The following is a 13916-nucleotide window of genomic DNA, read 5'->3' as shown; positions in this document are numbered from 1 at the left end:
CGTCGGAACCTTCCCCTCCTGCGCCTCCTCATCCTGCTCCAGCTTCACTGTCGGCACAGAAGATGACGATCGAGGACGCAAACCTGGAGATGGTTAGTGACATTTTGCTTGAACTGTATTTGTTGTGGGTCTATTTTGTACTCACATTGTTTACCTCTGTGCTTTGTTGGTTCAAAGCCCCACGCCTCCTCCTGGGGTGGACCATGTCTGACCTTGCCTCACAGTTTCAGAGCGTCATGACCTGGCTGTTGGGTAAAATTATTTTGTTCTTGGGGGTCTCCCCAGGGGGCGGTTGTGGGTTCATGGAAACATTTTCCATCTCACGCCTGTTAAAATTCTCTCTCACGTCTCCAAGTACTTCTGGCCATGCCAATTATCCACAGACTTTGGTTAACCTTCTCGTGCAATACATTCGGCACCCTGAGCAAATACAGGGTTTTCTGGTTGGTACTTGTGTTGGTCTGGTTTTGTTTGTTTTCTGTCTGCACTTTTGCTCATTTATGGGGATGTTTTGCTTTTTTGGGGTTTTGTTCAAGAACTTTTATTTACTGTATGAGGGCTCTTTTCTGTCTTGTTTTTGTCATTGTTGTAAGGTAGTGTATATACACCTAAATGTCTTGTGTTTCAGTACTTGGAATGTGAACGCCCTCTGTTTTGCTTGTGGCTTAGCTCTACTCCCTTTTGCCCAGTGGCTTCTACGCACGGTGGGACTCCTCCTGAGGAGGTTGTTTACTGTACACCACTGCTTTGGAGCTATTCGTCCTAAACCTGGCCCCGATGGTTCTTTGGGAACCACTCTAGGGGCCGGTTTGTCCCAAGGCCGAGTTCCTGATGTCTCCACGCCCGTTTCTCCACGGGTCCACTCCCCTGACCTCATGACCCAGGGGTGTGTCACGTGCCCAGGCCCTTTGTTGAGCCGTATTGTCGCCCGCCTGGGGGCCTCTTTCCTTCCTTGGCTATGCCCAGTTTTGGGTCCCTCGACCGCCTGCCCGGGTATTGTTATTCCATGTTTCCTCTGCCTGTTTTGCTGGGGTCTGTTGTCAGACATCCCTGGGGTTTTGTTTTTTTTCGGCTCTCTTGTGGCTCTCCTCTCTCGTTCTGCCCTCCGTCCTGTTCCCCCTGCCGCCCTCCCGGTGTCGGGTTCCTGGGCGGGTGCCCGGGGGCACCCGCTTGGGGGTGGGGTACTGTCATGTCCAGGCCGTTTCCAGGCTTCAGCCCATATGGCCCTTCTTCATTTAGTTCTGTTCCTTTGGCATCAGCCTCGTTTTGTTAATTACCTTTTTCTTCATGTGGGTTTTTTTTTTCCATGTTCTGATTTTTGCTTTGTCACTTTCTTCCTTTGTTACTTTTCACCTCAGTTATGTTTTAGTCTTGTTTTGTTATTGCCTCTTTCTTCATGTTTATTCAATGTTCCCATTGCTTTGTCACTTTCTTTCTTTACTTTACAGCTATGTTTTAGTTCCATTCTAGTTTATTCAGTCTGTTTTTATGTTTCAGCATTTAGTGGTTGTTTGCTTATGTTACTGTTCTCTCTTCTGTTAAGTATTTGGGTATTTCTGGTTTTGGTTTTCAGTTTTGTTTTCTTGTAGTTCTTCTGTCTGTTCTAAGTAGGTTTATTGTATTATTTCCCATGATTCACTTATCACGTTCTTGTATGCTTTTCAGTTTTGATCGTTAGGGTGGTGTTCATGGTTTTCTTTGTACTATCTCTTATTGTCATGTTTGTATCTGATCACCTTTCTCTTGCTCCTGCTTGTCAGTCTCTCATTGTTTCCACAGTCTTTTCCGGATCACTGCACTCTCAGTTCCGCACCTGCACTTTGTCCTCTCAGTCAGCCACGCCCCTTCATCTGTCATTCTCTTGCCCATTTGTCACCGCCCTTCTGCATCATTGGCCTCTTAGCTGTCACCTGACCACGCCCCCCTTTCCAGGCCTTTCCTCCTCCACGTGCACCTCATTTCCTGATTAACACCTGTCCCTATTTAACCTGCGTCTGTTCACTTCTTCCCCGCTCGTTCGTTGATTCACTCACGTACCAGCCTCTTGTTTCGTTCTTGTTTTGCCAAGCCTTGTTTTTTGGACTCTGTTTTGTGTTCTGGATCCTGTTTTTTTGCCTCCGCTCTGACATACCTGTTTGCTCATGTTTTGACCTTGCTTGTTCTTTGGACCACGTCTTCAGCTTAATCCTTGTCAAGTACTTTTGCTCCGTGGACTGCCTTGCTGTTATCGATCCCAAGCCTGAATAAACCACCCTTTAAGTATATTTCCTTTTGTCGAGCCTGCATTTGTGTCCTGCCCTCGTCCAGTCCTGACATCTTGGGGGACTTCAACGCCCACATGGGCTTTGACAGTGAGGCCTGGAGGGGGGTGATCAGGAAGCACGGCCTCCCTGATCTGAACCCAAGTTGTGTTCAGTTGTTGAACTTCTGTGCTAGCCACAGTTTGTCCATCACAAACACCATGTTCGACCTGGCAGGCCCAAACATATCAAGAGGGTCTGCTGGGATTGACTGGTGGAACCGTCTGTCAGCAAGGTCTTCAACTCGGGAGAGCTTCTCCCAGATCCCAGGGGAGGATGGAGACATGGAGTCTGAGTGGACCATGTTCACCACCTCCATTGTCGATGCGACCGCTCATAGCTGTGGTCACAAGGTCTCTGGTGCCTGTCGCACCGGCAATCCCCCAACTCGGTGGTGGACGCCGGAAGTAAGGGATGCCGTCAAGCTGAAGAAGGAGTCCTATTTGTCTTTGTTGGTATGTGGGACCAGGGAGGCAGCTGACAGGTACTGGCAGGCCAAACGTGCTGCAGCCTGTGCGGTCGCAGAGGCAAAAACCCGGGTCTGGGAGGAGTTCGGGGAGGCCATGGAGGAGGACTATTGGTCGGCCTTGAAGAAATTCTGGCAAACCATCCGACGACTCAGGAGGTGGAAGCAGCTCTCCACCGGCACTGTCTACGGTGCGGGTGGGGAGCTGTTGATGCTGACTGGGGATGTTGTTGGGCAGTGGAAGGAATACTTCGAGGATCTCCTCAATCCCATCGTCACGTCTTCCGAAGAGTAAGCAGAGACTGGGGACTCAGAGGCGGACTCATCTATCACCCAGGCCAAAGTCACCGAGGTGGTCAGAAAGCTCCTCAGTGGCAAGGCTCCTGGGGTGGATGAAATCCGTCCTGAGTACCTTAAGTCTCTGGATGTTGTGGGACTATCTTGGTTGACATGCCTCTGCAACATCGCGTGATGGTCAGGGACAGTACCTCTGGATTGGCAGACCGGGGTGGTGGTCCCTTTGTTTAAGAAGGGGGACCGGAGGGTGTGTTCCAACTACAGGGGGATCACACTCCTCAGCCTCCCCGGTAAGGTCTATTCCAGAGTACTGGAGAGGAGAATTCGACCGACAGTCGAACCTCTGATTCAGGAGGAGCAGTGTGGTTTTCGTCCTGGTCGTGGCACACTGGACCAGCTCTACACCCTCCATCGGGTGCTCGAGGGTTCATGGGAGTTCGCCCAATCAGTCCACATATGCTTTGTGGATCTGGAGAAAGCATTCAACCATGTCCCTCGAGGCACCCTGTGGGGGGTGCTCGGGGAGTACGGGGTCCGGGGTCCTTTGCTAAGGGCTATCCGGTCCCTGTACAACTGCAGCAGGAGCTTGGGTCGCATTGCCGGTATTAAGTCAAACCTGTTTCCAGTGCACGTTGGCCTCCGTCAGGGCTGCCCTTTGTCACTGATTGTCACCAGTTCAGAGAACTCTATTACTGGAAATCGAGCGGCCAGGTTACCTTGAAGAGAAGCTACGGGTAGCTCAGAATTCATGCTGAGGAAGTCTCTGTGAAATCTCAGTAGGTTCTGGTATCAGGCTGGTATCTGGTCTCGAGCTGATCTCAGACTCCGGCACTGATGAGCTGAAAGCCGGGTTTTAAGTCAGAGGCAGATAAGTCACAGGTGCGAGGAGCAGATGAATCTCAGGTCTGAGAACATGCTCCTCGGCTCTGCTGTGCGCCACCTGTAGGAAAGCAGACAAACGACACACAAAAAGGACAGACAAAAGTGACTGTGGACCAAGGCAGCCACGACATGTTAAAAGCAGCACATCTCCTTTAGTTCGGGTTTCCTTATATGTACGTGTTTCTCCGGTGATTTCAAATGAGCAGGTCGCTGTTGATTCATGACATATAATGTGAAGACACTCGCACTGAAAAGGTAATTTACTCCTCTGTTCTGTAGAAAACCTGTGTAACCTCTTAATTTTGCTGTCTGAGCGACACACCAGTGACACAACTTTAGATAAATGAATCTAAAATTATCTTCCTTAAACTCAAACTGAAATCAAATCTCTACAACTTGATATAAATGAATTAAAAATCTAAAATCCAGCTTCCTGGTGTAGAGGAGGATTTTCTTCAAAAGAAGACCTGAAAGTTCAGCTACAATTTGACAGAAAGTACATTTCAGATGAAAGACTAGATTTGATGTTTTGGTGAAAGAAACTTTTGTATTTCTTCATAATTGATGTAAATAAAGTCCAAGACATATTGACTTGGAAATGTTCATGTTTCCATCCACTGACTTGTCTGAAGAAAACTGGCAATAAAACTGTTTATTATTTACAGGTTTTATCAAGTTTTAGAGATTTGCTTTCAGTTTGAGTTTGAGGAAGATAATTTTAGATTTTTTTTATTCTTCATATTTTTTGTATTTCTTGAATTTGAAATGGCATAAACAAATTAAAATGTGTGAAATTGGGAGTGTTCCAACACTTTTGGAGGGCACAGTATCCTAACCTTATGATGAGTGCAAAATGAGTGTGATATTATTACTGTTTTGTTTTGGGGTTTTTTTTTCCTTTGTTTTTGTTTTTTTTTTTCTCTGTTTATTTGATAGGGACAGAACAAAAAGCATTGCTACAATAACCGATGCCATGTTCATAGGTCATATAGCTAATAGCTAATTCGCAGACCTGGTCCCTAGAACATAAAAAGGACACTTACACAATCATAAACAACACATGATAGTAGCAATACAATAAAACACTATAAAATATGGCTAATGTCTACAGATTTGATTTAAATTAAGCCATTGTCTTATTTTATGCTTAAAATCATTCAGGTCTATAAGAAATTTCAGTTCGGCAGGTATGGTGTTCCAGATCTGTGGACCTTTAACTGCAAACGCATTCTGTCCAAAAGTTGTTTTACATCGGACTGGTCTACAGTCTCCACTCACAGCTCCTCTTGTAATGATACGCAAGTTTGACATTTTTGAATCATTCCTTTTACAATATCAGGAACAAGACCATTAATACATTTAAAAACTAAATTCAAAAACGAACACTTCAAAAGATTTTCAAAGCTTAAGAGTTTATACTTTTCTATGATTTTACAATAGTGCCACCTAATTGGCTTTTGGTCAAGCACTTTTAAGGCTTGTTTGTAAAGAGAATTCAAACCTTTTAGAGAGGATTGGTTTGCCTGGCCCCAAACAGTGATGCAATATAAAAAATGAGACAAGATCATTGCATGAAAAAAATAATGTGGCTGCACTAATTGACAAGCAAGATCTTATGAGACGAAAACAATTCAAGTTAGTCCTAATTGTCTTAGTCATTTTCTTTATGTGACTCTCAAATTTAAGATGGGAGTCCAAGACGACCTCCAAATATTTAAATTCATCTACTCTTTGAATTTCCTTTTGATTTATTTGTATCCTAAAGTTTTCTTTGGGCTTTTGCCTTATTGAAAAACACATAGACACCGTTTTAGAACAATTTAGAAACAAGAAATTATCCTCCAGCCACTGAGAAACCCGGGTCATTTGTCTATTAAGAAGCTCTGCAGCCTTCTCTGGAGTTTTTGCTGAGACATAGATTACTGTGTCATCAACATACAGCTGGCATTCAGCCTCAGTGCAAATGGTCGGAAGGTCATTAATATAGAGACAAAATAAAATAGGGCCCAAGATGGAACCTTGTGGTATCCCCATTTTATACTCCTGAGATGGCGATATAGAGCCATTGATTTTTACTCGCTGTGTTCTTGACTCCAAATAAGATGTAAACCAGCTGAGAGACTGTTGAGAAAAATTTAACTCCTTTAATTTGTGCAGGAGAACATGGTGGTTTACAGTGTCGAAGGCCTTACAGAGGTCTAAAAACACTGCTCCAACCACATTTTCCTGATCCAGATTTTTTTTAATCATGTCTGTTAGGTAGCATGTAGCAATTTCTGTTGAGTATCTAGGCCTAAATCCAAATTGTTTTGGATGTAAAATATTACTACTTTCCAGATCATCAATAAGTTGGTTCGCCACTGTTTTTTCAAGCACCTTTGACAGAATTGGAAGGACTGAAATTGGTCTATAGTTACATATTTTGTTTGGGTCTCCAGCTTTAAAAATTGGACTAATGAGACCTTGTTTTAATTTTTGTGGAACATTTTCCCTAGAAATGGATAGGTTAATCAAATGTGTTAAAGGGCCAACTAGAGATTCTTTATGCTTTCTGACAAAATCAGAATCTAATCCAATTATGTCTTTTGCTTTAGATGGTTTGAGATTACTTACTATTTTTTTAACACAATCCTCGTTAATTTGTAATATTGAAAATGCAGTTTCTGATGGGCCCGTGGATATCTCAGCGAGCTCTATAAGTTTACAAGTTTCTGCTAATTGTTCCACTGAGGTCACAAAATAGGTATTAAGTGAGATAGCAATCTTCATTTGGTCAGTAATCAAATTGCCATCTATATTTAGTTGTATTAAAGATCTATTTTTTTGTTTGGAGTCATTCTTTGTCAGTGTATGTATTTGCTTCCATAGGCAAGTGCTGTTACCCCTGGACGTTTCCATCAAGCGCATAAAATATTCAGTTTTAGCTTTTCTCATCTCACTAACCACTTTATTTCTGAGGCTTTTATAAATAGCATTGTCAGTATATCGTTCTGTTGAAATTTCCTTTTTACGAGCAGTATCTCTTTGTTTCATCAACCGACACAATTTACTAGTTAACCACGGTAATGACTGGCGTCTTTTCCTCATTTTAAGGGGCTTTGTGTACTTCTGAATCACTTGTGATAATGTGTCTGTAAACATATTACAACAATTCTTTGGATCTTAATAGTTAATACTATTCACGTCATTATCAAGATGAGACATATCACTTTTTCTAATTTCTTTTGTTTTTTTGAAAACTGGCATTTGTGCAAAATAATGCAGACGCTTTTTTGTTAACTTTCTAGCAATTAGCGTCAAATTATGGTCAGATAATCCTGTGATAAGATTATACGTTTTTATTACACGTTCTGGTTTATTTGTAAACATAAGGTCTATTTGAGTTTTGCTTGTCTTTGTGAGTCTTGTTGGACCTACCGTTAATTGCTTTAATTTATATTTTGAAGTTACTGCCTTTAATTTTTGTTTACCTTGCTTGTCCAACCAATTAATGTTAAAATCCCCAAACACAATTATTTCACTATCACATTTTAATTGTTTAAAAATTTCATCTAATTTTGAAAAAAAGGACACGTTAAAAGATGGAGGATTATATAAAATCACAATATTAAAAGTCATTCTTGGTGATAAAACGATCTTTAAAACTAAACATTCCATATTGCAAGAATCTACATTAATTTCAATACAATGAAGTGTTTCCCTAACATATGTCAAAACACCTCCTCCCTTTCCTGTTTGTCTATCTTTACGAAAAGTAACGTAACCCGGAATGTCGATCATTTGCGTGGGGATATTGGGATTTAGCCACGTTTCACTCAGAGCCAGGAAATCCAAATTTGAGTCTGTCAATAAGTGTTCAATTTGCTCCTGCTTAGGAACAAGGCTCCGTATGTTTAAGTGGCCTCCAAGAATTCCTTTCCGCTTACATTCGCGATCCCAAATCACCTTAGCATGATTAACAGTTTGAAAGTACCTGTGCTTTTGTTTCAGTGTGTTGGATTGCTTGCATTGGGTCACATTTTGTAAAGTTATATACTCGCTGCTGCAGGCATCGCCTGTGACCACTCGCCCCTCAATTAATGGAGTCTACAGACCGATGCACACTGCAGTCGTCTCACCAGATATAACATGGTAGCGAATTGCAGCTTAGGCAGTGCCGTGTTGCTATCAACATCGGAACATTTGATGTTAAAAATGTCCGTGGAGGTGTCGCCGGTAGCAGATAGTAGCTTAGCCGAAGCCATGCTACCACTAACACCGGGGCAGTTGATGTCGGAAGTGCCCACAAAGATGCCGGTGCGCCCGCGACAGTTCCAAGGGTCAGCAGACAAGACCAGGGGATGATCCGTCCTCAGGCCAAAGCCACTCGCGTCCAAGGCTTCACAGGAACCGGGCAAAGATGCAGCAACTTCCACGGAACCACTGGGAAAGCTGCATGCCGCCAAAGAAGACCAACACAGCAACGGTGAGTGGGCTAGGCTAGCGGTGCTATTGACGTTCTGGGCAGTATTCAAGGTACAGTCCCGTGCCAATTCTGATGTATTCGGACCCAGTAACTGTGGTCCAGGGTTCCGTTCTATGTCGCCAGCAAGTAGCAATACAAAAACCAATTGAAATATTGTCAATTTCGGTGTATTTATACGCTTCTCGTGCGTAATTGGAGACACTTTAGGGTACCCGTTGTGAAGGAGCTTGGAATATATAAGATGTTGGTTCTGGGAGATGACAAGGCAGCAGTCATTATCGTCGTTCCTTTGAGTATATTGATATTTCGTCAATATACAACCCCTGGCAAAAATGATGGAATCACCGGCCTCAGAGGATGTTCATTCAGTTGTTTAATTTTGTAGAAAAAAAGCAGATCACAGACATGACACAAAACTAAAGTCATTTCAAATGGCAACTTTCTGGCTTTAAGAAACACTATAAGAAATCAAGAAAAAAAGATTGTGGCAGTCAGTAACGGTTACTTTTTTAGACCAAGCAGAGGAAAAAAATCTGGAATCACTCAATTCTGAGGAAAAAATTATGAAATCACCCTGTAAATTTTCATCCCCCAAATTAACACCTGCATCAAATCAGATCTGCTCATTGACATTGACCCTATGTGTCTTTTTGCAAGGAATGTTTTTGCAGTTTTTGCTCTATGGCAAGATGCATTATCATCTTGAAAAATGATTTCATCATCCCCAAACATCCTTTCAATTGTCCAAAATATCAACATAAACTTGTGCATTTATTGATGATGTAATGACAGCCATCTCCCCACTGCCTTTACCTGACATGCAGCCCCATATCATCAATGACTGTGGAAATTTACATGTTCTCTTCAGGCAGTCATCTTTATAAATCTCATTGGAAAGGCACCAAACAAAAGTTCCAGCATCATCACCTTGCCCAATGCAGATTTGAGATTCATCACTGAATATGACTTTCATCCAGTCATCCACAGTCCACAATTGCTTTTCCTTAGCCCATTGTAACCTTGTTTTTTTCTGTTTAGGTATTAATGATGCCTTTCGTTTAGTTTTTCTGTATGTAAATCCCATTTCCTTTAGGCGGTTTCTTACAGTTCGGTCACAGACGTTGACTCCAGTTTCCTCCCATTCGTTCCTCATTTGTTTTGTTGTACATTTTTCAATTTTTGAGACATATTGCTTTAAGTTTTCTGTCTTGACGCTTTGATGTCTTCCTTGGTCTACCAGTATGTTTGCCTTTAACAACCTTCCCATGTTGTTTGTATTTGGTCCAGAGTTTAGACACAGCTGACTGTGAACAACCAACATCTTTTGCAACATTGCGTGATGATTTACTATCTTTTAAGAGTTTGATAATCCTCTCCTTTGTTTCAATTGACATCTCTCGTGTTGGAGCCATGATTCATGTCAGTCCACTTGGTGCAACAGCTCTCCAAGGTGTGATCACTCCTTTTTAGATGCAGACTAATGAGCAGATCGTATTTGATGCAGGTGTTAGTTTTGGGGATGAAAATTTACAGGGTGATTCCATAGTTTTTTCCTCAGAATTGAGTGATTCCATATTTTTTTTTCCCTCTGCTTGGTCTAAAAAAGTAACCGTTACTGACTGCCACAATTTTTTTTTCCTGATGTCTTATAGTGTTTCTTAAAGCCAGAAAGTTGCCATTTGAAATGACTTTAGTTTTGTGTCATGTCTGTGATCTGCTTTTTTTCTACAAAATTAAACAACTGAATGAACATCCTCCGAGGCCGGTGATTCCATAATTTTTGCCAGGGGTTGTACAAAATAATGTGGTCAAGTAGAGAACTGTGGACCAGCTCTTCAGCAAACATTTAAAAGGCTTTAGCGGTGTGCGCGCAGCATCTGCCGGGCCATGTGCCTGCACCACACCCATTAGTCCGCAGTCTCTGAACTGTCTGATCGTCTCCAATCCAACTGGTTTCTCTCTCTCCAACTGGTTTCCAGATTGTTTCAAAATGTTTCAAAAGTTCTCATTTACCGCCTTACTGGCCGTAAACAAAAGATGGACACGGAAAGAAGCGTGATGATGCAGCTCAACCTGTTGTTTAAGGTTTAATTTTCACTGTTGCTGCACTTTGTGTCAAATCATAGTCATATATTATATCATATTGATATGACAATCTTGAGATATGATAATTTGGCCACATTGTGCAGTCCGAATGTCAACTCGCTGAAAACTTTGAATATTAATTTCCTCTGCATTTAAAAAAAACACTTAAAGTGGCAGGGGGTTAAGAGGGCTGTCATTAGAGCTCCCCCCGAAGCTGAAATGCAAAAAACAAAAATGCTTAAAAACGCGGGGGTCTGGGAGGGTGGAGCCCCTCCAGAAGCTGAAAGATTTTAGCCATGCTAATGCTCCCCAGAACCATTTTACTGAAAAAAGTCTGAAGGACATACAAGTAAATGACATGGTTAAATGGTGAGGAGCTTCCAGGTGTGTGACAGGCAAATAAAGAAAATGCTTAAAAAGGCGAGGGGGGGGTGTCCCCCCAGACGCTGAAGGGTTTTAGCCATGCTAATGCTCCCCTGAAGCATTTGCTAAAAGTGTGAAGGACCTAAATGACATGGTGAGATGCTGAAGAGCTTTGCTCGTTCATGTCCGCGACATATACACATTAATAATGTTAAAGCAAACAGAGCTCTGGTGTCGGCATAGTGTCGATATCATCAGATATCCAAATTCAGGTATCGGGATTGGATCAAAAGTGAAAAGATGTGGATTGGTGCTTCCCTAACTTTTATACATGTATTTATTCATTTATGATTTTATTTAATCTTAATTCATGTTTGGTTCTCCCCCCCAATTAATAAATGGGTAAAAGCATGAATGAATGAGGTGGGCGGTCTTAACAGGCAGCCTGGACACTGATTGGCCCATTGATGTACCGCTCACATTAACCTCTTGGCTAACCAGAAACTGAGCGCATTCTGCAAGGTTTTTCTGCGAGGCATTGTGGGTAATTTAAGCAGTTTGCAGATGAGCATTTAAATGGACGACATTCAGGTTGATCTGGAGAGATTAACGGAGGCACGGGTTCATTTAAATGAGGAAACCTCCATCACATCACTCAGGCCAATCAAACTGCTGCCTGCTGGTAGGACCGCCCACCTCATACAATGATGTATCCATTGGGTTTTCACCGACGTTCACAGCGATGCGGTGGGAGCGTGGAACCCTTCCTCGTGGTGCTTTGTGTAGTCAAAGTGCTTTACTGTGATGCCTCACATTCACACACTGATGTCAGGGTTTGAGGCTCTCACCTCACACCAGGAGCAACCTAAGGATTGAGGATCTTGCTCAAGGGCCCTGAATGATTTTCAGGGGTTCTGAACCGAGGTTCCTCTGGTCTTTAGCCCACGAACCAACAGAGCGATGTGATGAACAGACACATGACCACACTGGCATGGGGACAGCAGACACTGAAGTGTGGACTCAGAATTACTCATCCCTCTGAAGTCCTCACAGTGCAGAACGCTGGTGTTGGACTGGACGCACGTGCACGTTTAACCCCTCAGGCAAATCACAGGAAGTGGAAGGAAAGTCTGCAGGAGACGGCACGAGCCTGGAATGTGCCCCACCAAAGGTAAACGCTGCCGCTGGAAATTCTGACAAGAGCTGAGGCGGCTGTGCAGAGAAAGGACAGCACCGAGGACGGCGGCGCACGGCTGACTGACGCTCACTGTGACGCTGTTCAGAACGGACACCTGCATAATGCCACAGCAAACACACAAAGAGCGCCCCCTGTTAAAAACCACTGAAACAGCATTCATACATGCTGGTGGCAAACTTCTAAGTACAGACACATTTCTGACCAAAGCTGAAATGACGGGACAAAAACACTGGTTTTGGGTGTGTGGACCAAAGAGGCGTTTGCTGACCGTCAGCTTGGAGGACAAACAGCAACAGAAGCTCCAGTGCAGACTGGATGAGACTGAGTCCTGTGAGGATGTCTTTGGGGACACTGGACTGTTGGACTGTAGGAGTAGGTTCTGTAGGTTCTACAGGTTATTGTCCCGGTTGATGCCGGCACCCGCTGACCACTGTGCAACCCGCTCCTCCACCAGGTAAGGTGACATCACTGCCCCTGTCTAAGTGACAGGCAGAGAGTGAACACCTCTCTTCCACCCCCAGCCAGCGGGTGACTGCTCCTGTCAAACGTCTGTCTGTGAGGTGGGGGACATCAGGACAGCAACTCTACGGTGTCTGAGTTCAGTCAGATGGAGGGCTTCAGTCACTCACAGCAAAAAGGATTCTGTGGCTCCGCCTACTGCCGACTGATGGCTGGCAACGCCCAATCTTCCAGAGGCGCTGCAGCCCCGTCACATGACCACACTGACGCAGAGAAATCAGAGCTCCTGTTGGGTTCGAGGACTGTTCTCCTCATATGGATGTCTTGGTTTCCGAGTGTTCTCCCATATTGGAAGTAGCCTCACCTCTAGAAAAGTGAGCAAGACAAAAGGGAAAAACTCCTTTTAGGATCAAATGATAAATTCTGATTATGATTTGTGTTTATGCAGCACAGTAGCTTAACACCGCTGTCTCACAGCAAGAAAGTCGTGAGTTTGATTCCCACCTGTGGCCTTTCTGTGTGGAGTTTGCGTGTTCTCCCCGTGTTTGTGTGGGTTCCCTCCAGCTGCTCCGGCTTCCTCCTACATTTAAAGACACGCAGGTTAGATGGACTGAAAACTTGAAATTAAAGGTGTGAATGTGTCTGTCTGCCTCTATGTGGCGCTGTGACTGCCTAGCATCCTGTCCGGGGTGAACACGCCTCCCGCCCTCTGACTGCTGGAACAGGCTCCAGCCCAACGACCCTGAACTGGAGGAAGCGAGTGTAGAAAACAGACGGATGGATTTGTGTTAATGGTTTTTGAAGTGGCGTTACACAAGAGCCAAAGAGATTCTTGTAATTTGATTGGTGCACTGTATGACATGTGCCATTGGCTTGTCTCACTGTGTGGGTGATGTCACAGCTGTGCATTTTTCTCCCGTCTATTTAGCTCATTTGCGCGGCTCCGTTACCTTTCAGTAAAGACACCTCCATGATATGAGGCAACTGAATCCAGCTCTTACAGCATTCGTGGCAACATCGAAGTGCTGTCATGATGAAGAACAGGAAAAGTACTTTTGGATTTAAAGAAGCAGACGTGTTTAAACACACATGCCGCGAAAAGCACCTCAGCATGAGCAGGCCGGAGTGAGGTGCTGGGTCCCTCTGCCCTCGGGTTCAGCTCTGAGACGAAAGTAAAATATCAAAAAAATGAATGACGCAGCTCTATTTAGGTGTAATATAAAACACGGAACATTCCTTCTTTCATCCCATGAAACATTCATATGTAGGATATGTCGCAATGATGAACAGGAGGTAGGAGAACATAGGAAGAGAGGAGATTTTGAGAGAGAGAGAGAGAGATGTTATGAAGAGAGAGAGAGAGAGAGAGATGTTAGGAAGAGAGGAGAGAGAGAGAGAGAT

This window comes from Thalassophryne amazonica, chromosome 16 (genome assembly GCF_902500255.1).
Source record: "Thalassophryne amazonica chromosome 16, fThaAma1.1, whole genome shotgun sequence".
In the NCBI taxonomy this organism is placed as follows: Eukaryota; Metazoa; Chordata; class Actinopteri; order Batrachoidiformes; family Batrachoididae; genus Thalassophryne; species Thalassophryne amazonica.
Note: the sequence above shows the minus strand (reverse complement) of the source record.